Source organism: Frankliniella occidentalis, unplaced genomic scaffold (assembly GCF_000697945.3).
Source record: "Frankliniella occidentalis isolate FOCC.00 unplaced genomic scaffold, Focc_3.1 Scaffold409, whole genome shotgun sequence".
Lineage (NCBI taxonomy): Eukaryota > Metazoa > Arthropoda > Insecta > Thysanoptera > Thripidae > Frankliniella > Frankliniella occidentalis.
In genome coordinates this window covers 9,781-18,654 of record NW_026267531.1, presented here as the reverse complement: position 1 = coordinate 18,654, position 8,874 = coordinate 9,781, and positions in this window count along the sequence as shown.

The following is an 8,874-nucleotide window of genomic DNA, read 5'->3' as shown; positions in this document are numbered from 1 at the left end:
CCCCTTGACCTGAAGTTTTTTCTAAAGAAAATGGTGAAAGAGTTCACAACTCTACAGTAAAGCCTTTGGTGAAGTGTTATGGTTACTTACGGAGGAACTTCCAAAATGTTGGGTGCTTGTCCCTGACGGCAGCATTCACTTTTCTGTTTATAGATTCCAGGCCACTGGTGACGCAGATGTGCCGTCCATCAACGGAGAGCTCGTGGAGAAACTGGTCCGACTTGTTGACCCAAGTGCTGTTTAAATACTCAGAGAACTGCTCACACCGTTGATGGACGGACTGTGGCACAACATCCTTTAGAAAACCCAGGACCACACCATACCCAACTTTGATCAGTTTGGCCGGGAGTCTTGGCAAGAGGCAGCACGGGATCAGGACGGTTCACCCAACGCCTTTGACCCCAAACACCAATGCCCAACACACTTTCGCCCACTTATTTTTCGTCCACCTCATTTCCCCCAAGTTCATGTTACCCCGCCGGCACTTGGCCCACCTTACTAGCCCCGCTTCCCCTCACCCACTGTTGGAACAAGTGCCTTCGTTGGAATGACAACCCCCACCACTATCACTTCATTTCGGCCAACTTTTTCAACATGTCACCAACATTTCTAAAGTCAAAAAGAGGGGGGAAAATTCTAGTAAGCAAGGGATTCCAATATCACAAACATTCAAGAAAGAAAGAAAGAATCTACTGGGTCTGCTCGCGGAAACCCGACTGCAAGGCGCGTGCCATATCACTATCGGCGACCAGCCCGTCGTGGTGAAGGAGGGCGAGCACTCCCATGCTCCAGACCAGGACGAAATAGCAGCCAAAGAAATAATTAATAAAATCAAGGCATTGAGTGTCCAGCAGCCCGAGGCCCCGCCCATCCAGATTACGTCCAATCAACTGCAGCGCATTCCGCAGGTTAGCAATGGAGTGCACGCGGAGGGCGTACCCGTGCGCGGGGAAGCTTTTCTGTCACACGTGTCCGTATCCGCTGTTCAGGTCGTTCTGGCGAAGCTGCCAAACGATGCAGCTATCAAAAGGACTATCAACTGCACTCGACAGGCCATCCTTCCTCGCAACCCCAAGACACTGCGTGAACTCCCGTCCCTAAACAGGGAGTTCACCTTGACCTTCATGGGGGATGTCTTTCTACTCTGGGACTCGCTCGACGATAAAAAGGTGGGCCATGTGGTCATTGGGTCAAACTTTTTTGGATTAAAAGAAATGGGTGAAAAAATGGTGGGCAAGGTTGAGTTGGGTGTAACAGGGGGTGGGTGAAAGGCGTTGGGTGAACCGTCGTAGATCCGGCAGCACAACCTCAAGAAGAGTGAGGCGTTGTCTTCCTCCTTCCCCTTCGAACTGGTCTGCCAAAACTCCTTCAGGCCAAAGTACACGGCCTTATCATGTAGACACTGAAAACAACATGTAGTAATGTAAGACCCTGTGAAAAATATTCTTGCAAATTTTGAACACCCCCTGTAATTTTGATTTACAAAACATGTTGTAAATTTGCAACAGCCCATTCGTGTTCGTTGATCAAGTAAATTCAAAGTGCTTGTAAATATACAATTTCAAATTGTAATTTGACAACACACATCGTGGAAAATTTTCCTGTAAACTGACGACTATTTTACACAGTGATAGACTGTTGTGATCTTTGAAATTCTTGCTCAACACTCTTATTTGTATTTCTGGGGTTTCAAATTACTGTATTTTGCTTACGTTATAGAGCAGAGGCGCCAAGAAGAGACTATAAAAGAGTTATATGTAGGTTAGGAGAGCAGCCCCTTTTGACAGTGTCAATATTAATGTAATGCTGAACAAGGATTGATATTCAACTATAGACAGAACTTGGACTCAAATGCAGAACTGAGTGAGGTAAGAAAAGTCAATTACGGGGACCCAGAACTGAACTGTTTGAGAACTCACATGAATCTAAATAAAATCTCAAAAATTAATTCTATAAAATCAAAATTTCCATCAGGACCAAAAATCTAAAAGTGTTGAATAACTTATTCTACATTTAATAAGGCATTAGCTGAGGTACCATATGACCACCTAAAAGCCATACCTTAATGTAGACTAATATTGGGAAAATTGAAAGTTTATGCGAACGTTTTAAAGTCGTGCGCTCTTTTGTTATTAAAGGTAGAGGGTCTCATCTTGAAAGAAAGAAGAACAAAAGTTACTTAAGAGCTGTTTGATTTGTCAACAACATAGAGAAACTAATCAGATTAAACTAAAATGGACCACGATTCTAAGATAAAGAGTTTGGATATTTATTTTGAGATTTAGTTGGTACTCATCTGAGAGGGCCGAATCAGTTCTGGATCCCCCTAAACCAATGTGAACATTATTGTGTCTAAAACGGTTGTGCCAACACCAGTATTTTAATGTTCTGTAAAATTTGATGTGACAGGTTTTGATACTTACTCGGATGAAGTGCCACACACATCCAAGGATGTCTTTCCTTGGAAACACTTTCCTCCAGCCAGCACGCTCTGATGCCTCCCAATCGGTGATGGCTGCCCTTGGGTTCAAGCCCATCTTCTTAAACTCCTTCAAGATGGCCTCATATGAGGGGATGGACTTGTCCTTCATGACAGCAAATGCTATGGGGAATGCCTTTGGACACATAAATGTAAGCTGTTATTTTTAAGGGGTTACGTATAGTTTATGAATAACAATCAAAACAGAAAGGCGGGCTAACAATTAATCCCCAAAGTTAATGTTATGTAACTGCAGCTTTTGTCAAATTGTACACTGTTTGTTGGGATCTCCCTAGTATCGTTAGACGCTGAACTCTACTTTCACGAGTTACCCCGTAGGAGACCATAAAAAAAATATTGTTTTCCCACTTCTTGGACTAACCCTTATTTCTTTGTTACCCCCTCAGACCCACTCAGGTATGGTTGCCAGGATTTGCACCAACCGCTTCGTTGCCCAGAAGTAACAACAATAATACCCTGAAAATTTCAAACCTCTAGCTTACGTCCTTCTTGGGAAACGGACAGAGAGACAGACAGACAGACGCACACAGAGGCGATGGCATAAGCCCGCTTATATAGCTTTTAAGGAAAAGAGCAGGAGTAGTATAGATACCCCATTCTAACGGGTCGCCATCTTTATCCCCTATTCTAACATCGGACCTCATTCTAACATCCATCTATCCAGAGCCCAACCCAACCTAACCCAACCTAAGGGTGGGTCTTATCATCCCCTAACTCAACCTAGATCTTATCAACCCCTAACAGAACCTAGGTCTTATCAACCCCTAACCTAACCTATCGAGGATTGGCGGTTGGGCGTAAGTGACGGGGCGTAACATAACCTATCGATGGGGTGGGTCTTATCAACCCCTAACATAACCTCTCGAGGATTGACCTAAGGTATGATGGCGTAACCTAACCTATCGAGGATTGACGGAGGGGCGTAAGTGATGGGGCCTAACATAACCTATCGAGGATGGGGGTACACGTGCGTACAAGTGCTGGGTGCGACGGGTCTCGACAGGTCAGCGACACGGGTCTCAGCCTGGACCCGCCCCTGAGACGGGTGTCAACTCGTCAGCCTGGACCCGCCCCTGCGACGGGTGTCAATACGTTCGCCTGGACCCGCCCCTGCCGGGAGGTGGGAGGGGTGGACTCTCACCAGGTCTGAACACGTTCGCCTGGATCCGCCCCTTCCGGGGGAGAGGTGTGCGCTAAAGAGTATGGCCGGCCCGGCCAGAGCCAGCCGTTATCAAAAATCTGGGGAAAGGGTCGTTGAGATGCGAGTGGATTGCGTTTCGAATTTGAAATTTCGCGCTGCGCTCTGCGCGCCCTCTAGCGCCCAGGTGGCGCGGTCCGGAGGCGGGAGTTACCGTGGTTACCGGGGGTGGAGGGGGCGGCGGCGTCGGCCAGCGTCCCGCCCGCCGCCCGCCTGAGGGCTCAGTTCGCCTGCCTCCTTCCTGCCTGTTGCGCAACACCGCCGACGCTCCTGCCCGTGTGCGCCATGGATCTAATCAGGGAGTATGGAGGCGACTCCTCAACTGAGGAAGATTGTGTCGCTCTGGTGGACTGCTCGCTCGTGGAGGAGCTCAACATGGTGAGTACAGTGATATCCATTGTGTTCGCCGCCATGCAGTTCCTCGAGTCCGATCGTTGTCGCCGTGAAGCTACCGAAGTTCGTTATTTTTCGCGCGCCCAATCCGCTGGTGAGTGTGTTCTACATACTAGCACTTTGGTGTTTGTGTACGCTGTTTTCTTAAGCTTGCACCTTTTCTCTAGAATCACGAGTGCTTATGTATCACAGTCCGTATATTTCTTTTCTTGATCGACTTGCACCTAACCTAGAAGCTTGTGCTCGCGCTCGTGCGCTGTAAATACTTCTCTATGCTATGTTTTCTCATGATTTGTGTCTTTTTAATGTACGAATTCTGTATGAGCGAGTGTGCTTTTCTTGTGGCGCGTACGCCTTAACCTCTCTTGCGCGGCGCTTCGCGCCAAAACCTGTTGCCTGTGCTCTTGTGTGTGATTGCGTCCGCTCGGTGAATGCTCAAATCATAAAATTTCGTCCTTTTATTTGCTGATTTCACTTGGCGTCGCGGTGGGCGTCCGTTTTGGCCCCGCCAGAACGGCTCGCTTGATGTCTTTGTTCTTTCCCGCTCTCGTCCCTCGAGCGTTCGCAGAGGGCTGAGAGAAAGGAGGTGATGCAATCGGCTAATGAATGGTTGAATTTTGGCTTAAAATAGTGATCGAAACGATTTTGTGTCATTCCCTGCGTCGCAACACGTCTGTTCCTGTCGGTGTTGGTCGGGGAGGGGAGGGGGAGGAGGGACGCGCGCGTCTTCTCGGAACTTGCCGGCGCGAGCGTGGGAAGGGAGCAGCGCTGAGCGCTCGCCTCGGCGAGGCCCTGATTCGTCTCGAAGGACATCGGTGTCCTGGTGGGCCGTGCACCCACTCTCTCGTCGTGATCCTGGATCAGCTTGCGCCTGACGTCGGGGAGGGCAACCAGCGGTGAGGCCGCGGGAAAGGGGAGCGCGGCCGGGGCTGATGAACATCATGGTGCGCATCGAGGCAGAGACGCTCGCGTCGTCTCGTCCTGGACCTGGTGGGTCTGGTGGCCCTCGTGCTCGCCCGGGCTGAGCACCGCGTCGACGCCCTGGACAACACGAACGCTCGTCCGGGTCTCGGAGGTGCTGCGCCTGGCGACGTGCCTGACGTCCGCGGCGTGTGTGAGAGTGCATGGGCATGTGTGCGTCGCACGCCCCTACCGTTTTGGGCGTGCACACGTGTTGAACAGAAACTAATATCCGTTTGTGACCGTCTTTTTCAGGAGTATGATCTGCTGTGTGAGGGGCCGGAGGCCACCTCCACCCCCCGCAGCCTCCCCGCGACGCCGCCGGCGAGCCCGCCTCCACCACCGCCTCCACCCAGCCCGGAGCAGGAGGAGATCGCTGTGGCCGCGCAGGAACCGGCCGTAGAGGTGTGTGTTTGTCTGTGTGTGTGTGTGTGCGCGCGCGCGCGTTTAGCTCCTAACGCAGGCTCTTCATGTTGCAGGCGCGCGTCAGGGTGCCAACTGCGCCGGTGGCGCCACCCACCCCTGCCGCGCGGGCCCCCGTGGCGTGCGCCCCAGTGAACGCCGTCTACGCCTTCCTGCCGCCCGCCCCCGCCCCAGGACAGCTACAGCAGGTGGTAGCTGCCATCCCCCCACCCCCCGCGCCGGCCCAAGCGCAATTGGTGAGTTTCGATGGTGTTGTAAGGAGTTGTAACCTAAATGTAGGTGAAAAAACTAACCATGTCTTTTTGATTACAGATTGACCAAATGCCCATGCGGGGACGTGGGCGTGGCCGTGGGAGAGGCTTCCTGGGCGCTAGAGGGCGTGGTGCTCCCCGAGGCGGACATCCTGGGCGTGGTGCTCCCCGAGGCGGACATCCTGGGCGTGGTGCCCCCCGAGGCGGACATCCTGGGCGTGGTGCCCCGCGAGGCGGACATCCTGGGCGTGGTGCCCCCCGAGGCGGACATCCTGGGCGTGGTGCCCCGCGAGGCGGACATCCTGGGCGTGGTGCCCCGCGAGGCGGACATCCTGGGCGTGGTGCCCCCCGAGGCGGACATCCTGGGCGTGGTGCCCCGCGAGGCCGGGGCGGGCGGTCCCCTACTCCACTTCCTCGCGGCCTAGGTGCGTGGACGGGGAGGTGTACTCCATGACCGTGAACATCACGGCGTCCGGCAGCTCCTCGCGGCCCCGGTCGGTTTCCTCGACGGACACCTCGACGGCGCGGCGTGTTCGCCCACGGCGGGGAGGAGGAGAGGAGGGAGGGGAGGAGGAGGGAGGGGAGGAGGGGAGGGCGAGCATGTCTGAACTGGAGAGAATCTCTGTGATTGGCCTAAAATCAGCGCTACTGTGCTGTGATTGGCCTAAAATCAGCGCTACTGTGCTGTGATTGGTCTAAAATCATTTGCTCGACTCGGCTGCGGGGTATAAAGCGCCGGGCTTTCCCTCAGAAGGCATCATTTGAGTGTGATCAGTCATACGATTCACTCAGCGCTAGAGCCATGGCCTCTTATAGTTTCAAACGCCAAGCGAGCGAGGCTCTCCTTGAGCCTCCCGCAAAACGGTGGATCTTCCATCTACCGAACAAGGAAGGCTTACTCAAAAAGCCTGTCCTGGACCTTGGAGAGGACACGAGCAATGACCTGGATATTTCTATGAGTCAGCTCCCCTCAGAGCCACAAATGCTTTATGGGAACATTGATTTGAATTCCCCGCCAGAGGCTCATCTTTCTGGTCATGATGTGATGCCAACAGAAATTTACAATGTGGCTCCAAGAGAAGCACACACTAAAGATTTCTCTCTCATTAAAAATGGGTTGAAATACTTTAGAGTTGGTATAGATATCAATAATTTCACACCTTTTGTGAGTCGTGTGGCAAAAACTACCAATAAAGTTGTGCAAATCACAGGTTCTGAATTCCAGGATCTGGTTTCAGAAGATTTCTATAACAGTGTAGTAAAAAATTATGAGAAAAAGGTAGCTAAACCTCTCACCACTGGTAACGGTCAAGTCTCAGTTAAAAAGCATGCTACCAGTAACACAATTTGTGTTGAGAAAGAGAATGCTAAAATTTACATGGCACTTTCCTCATGGAAATTCATTCAAAGAATTAAGAAAATGATGCTCATGTACTTGGCGGAGTGTGAGACACTCTGTTTCCAAGCAAATTCAGGCTTCTCTGACTTGCTCGCTCATATAAAAAATTTCTGTCTGCCACACAGTAAAGATTTTGCTCAAATAAATGAGGCTGGCATGTACAATATGCTTTGCAATGCATTTGAGGGATCAACCATTTATTTCCCTGGACAATTAATGTAAGAGATATTGTGCTATCATTTGGACTATCTCAGACAATGTATTGCTGATATGCTCAAAGAAAATTGATTCTTTGGCAGTCCAACCGGCGCAGGGGAGGAGCTGGTCAGGCCCCAAAAAAGAAATAAAATAAAAAAATTTGAAACCAAAGTTTTTTTCACATGTGTAAGAGACTATAATTCTGCCTATGTTTCACCTAAAAGTGGTGTAAGAAACTATATTTCTATTGCATAACCACTTACTGATGGTATTATGGGTGTCTCTCTTGTTCAAGTAGTCAATTTTTACATGTATCGCTGCCTTAAACTTGAATGCAAAGTTGGACACCTAATGTATCAAAAAATTTTGATAGTATGTGCTTAAAAGATTCAGAATCCACTAAACAAATTATATCTCATCCTACCTTATGTGTTTCTGGCCTCAGAATGATTTCCATTCATCAAATACATCTATTTCTTTACCTAAAAAGTAAGCTCAAGTTTTGACTCGGAAAAAGTGTTGTGTAGCTCAAAGTTGCTTAAAAAATAAAGCAAATGATTCCTATTCTGTTTTGAAATGACTGTCTGATGGTGTCTCTCATGTCTAAATTATTTTGAAGTCCAACTCCTATGTAATCTTTCGACCCAGCTTAGCCGCTATTTTTGTAACGGCTTTCAGAGAAATGAACATTTTGGACCCTTCGACAGAAGAAAATCATAGTGCATTAGATTCCAATAGTGCTCTGCTATCATTAAGTCATGCATTGGAGACTGTAACTGTTGTAAAAACTTATTGGTCACTCAAGTATCTAAGATTATTATGAGCTAAGATAAATTGTCTACTTTGGACCACTAAAACAGTAAAGTATGATGAAAATTAATACTCAACCACTATCTTATGATGTAACTACAGGTGTCTAAGGCACTTCAGTCATTTTCAACCCCATACTTTAACCAATCTTTCAACCAAATTTATCGTCACATCAACTTCGTCAAAATTGTACAAGGATAGGAATTGCTTCCAAGTAAACAGAATGATAACAACTAGATGGAGGAACATGATTGTTTTAATTTTTTTTAAAAGTTTTAGAAACGATTAGACAAAAAAAATGAAGGGGGGGGGGGGTTAGTGCCAGGGCCCCAGATTCCCCAGAATCCACGACCACGTGGAGCACCACGGCCACGGGGTCCTCCACGCGCTCCGCCAGGGTGTCCTCGCCCTCGTGGTCCGCCATGGTGGAGCTGCCCTCGGCCACGGGGTCCTCCACGGGCTCCGCCAGGGTGTCCTCCGCCACGGCCCCGGGCTCCGCGTCCTCGCCCACCTCTCCCACGCCCTCGGCCGCCTCGCCCGCGCATCGGCAGTGCATCAATCTGTGATCAGGAACATACAACATTAGTCTTTCACCTACATTTAGGTTACAACTCCCTACAACACCATTGAAACTCGCCAATTGTGCCTGCTGCGCCTGGCGACGTGCCTGACGTCCGCGGCGTGTGTGAGAGTGCATGGGCATGTGTGCGTCGCACGCCCCTACCGTTTTGGGCGTGCACAC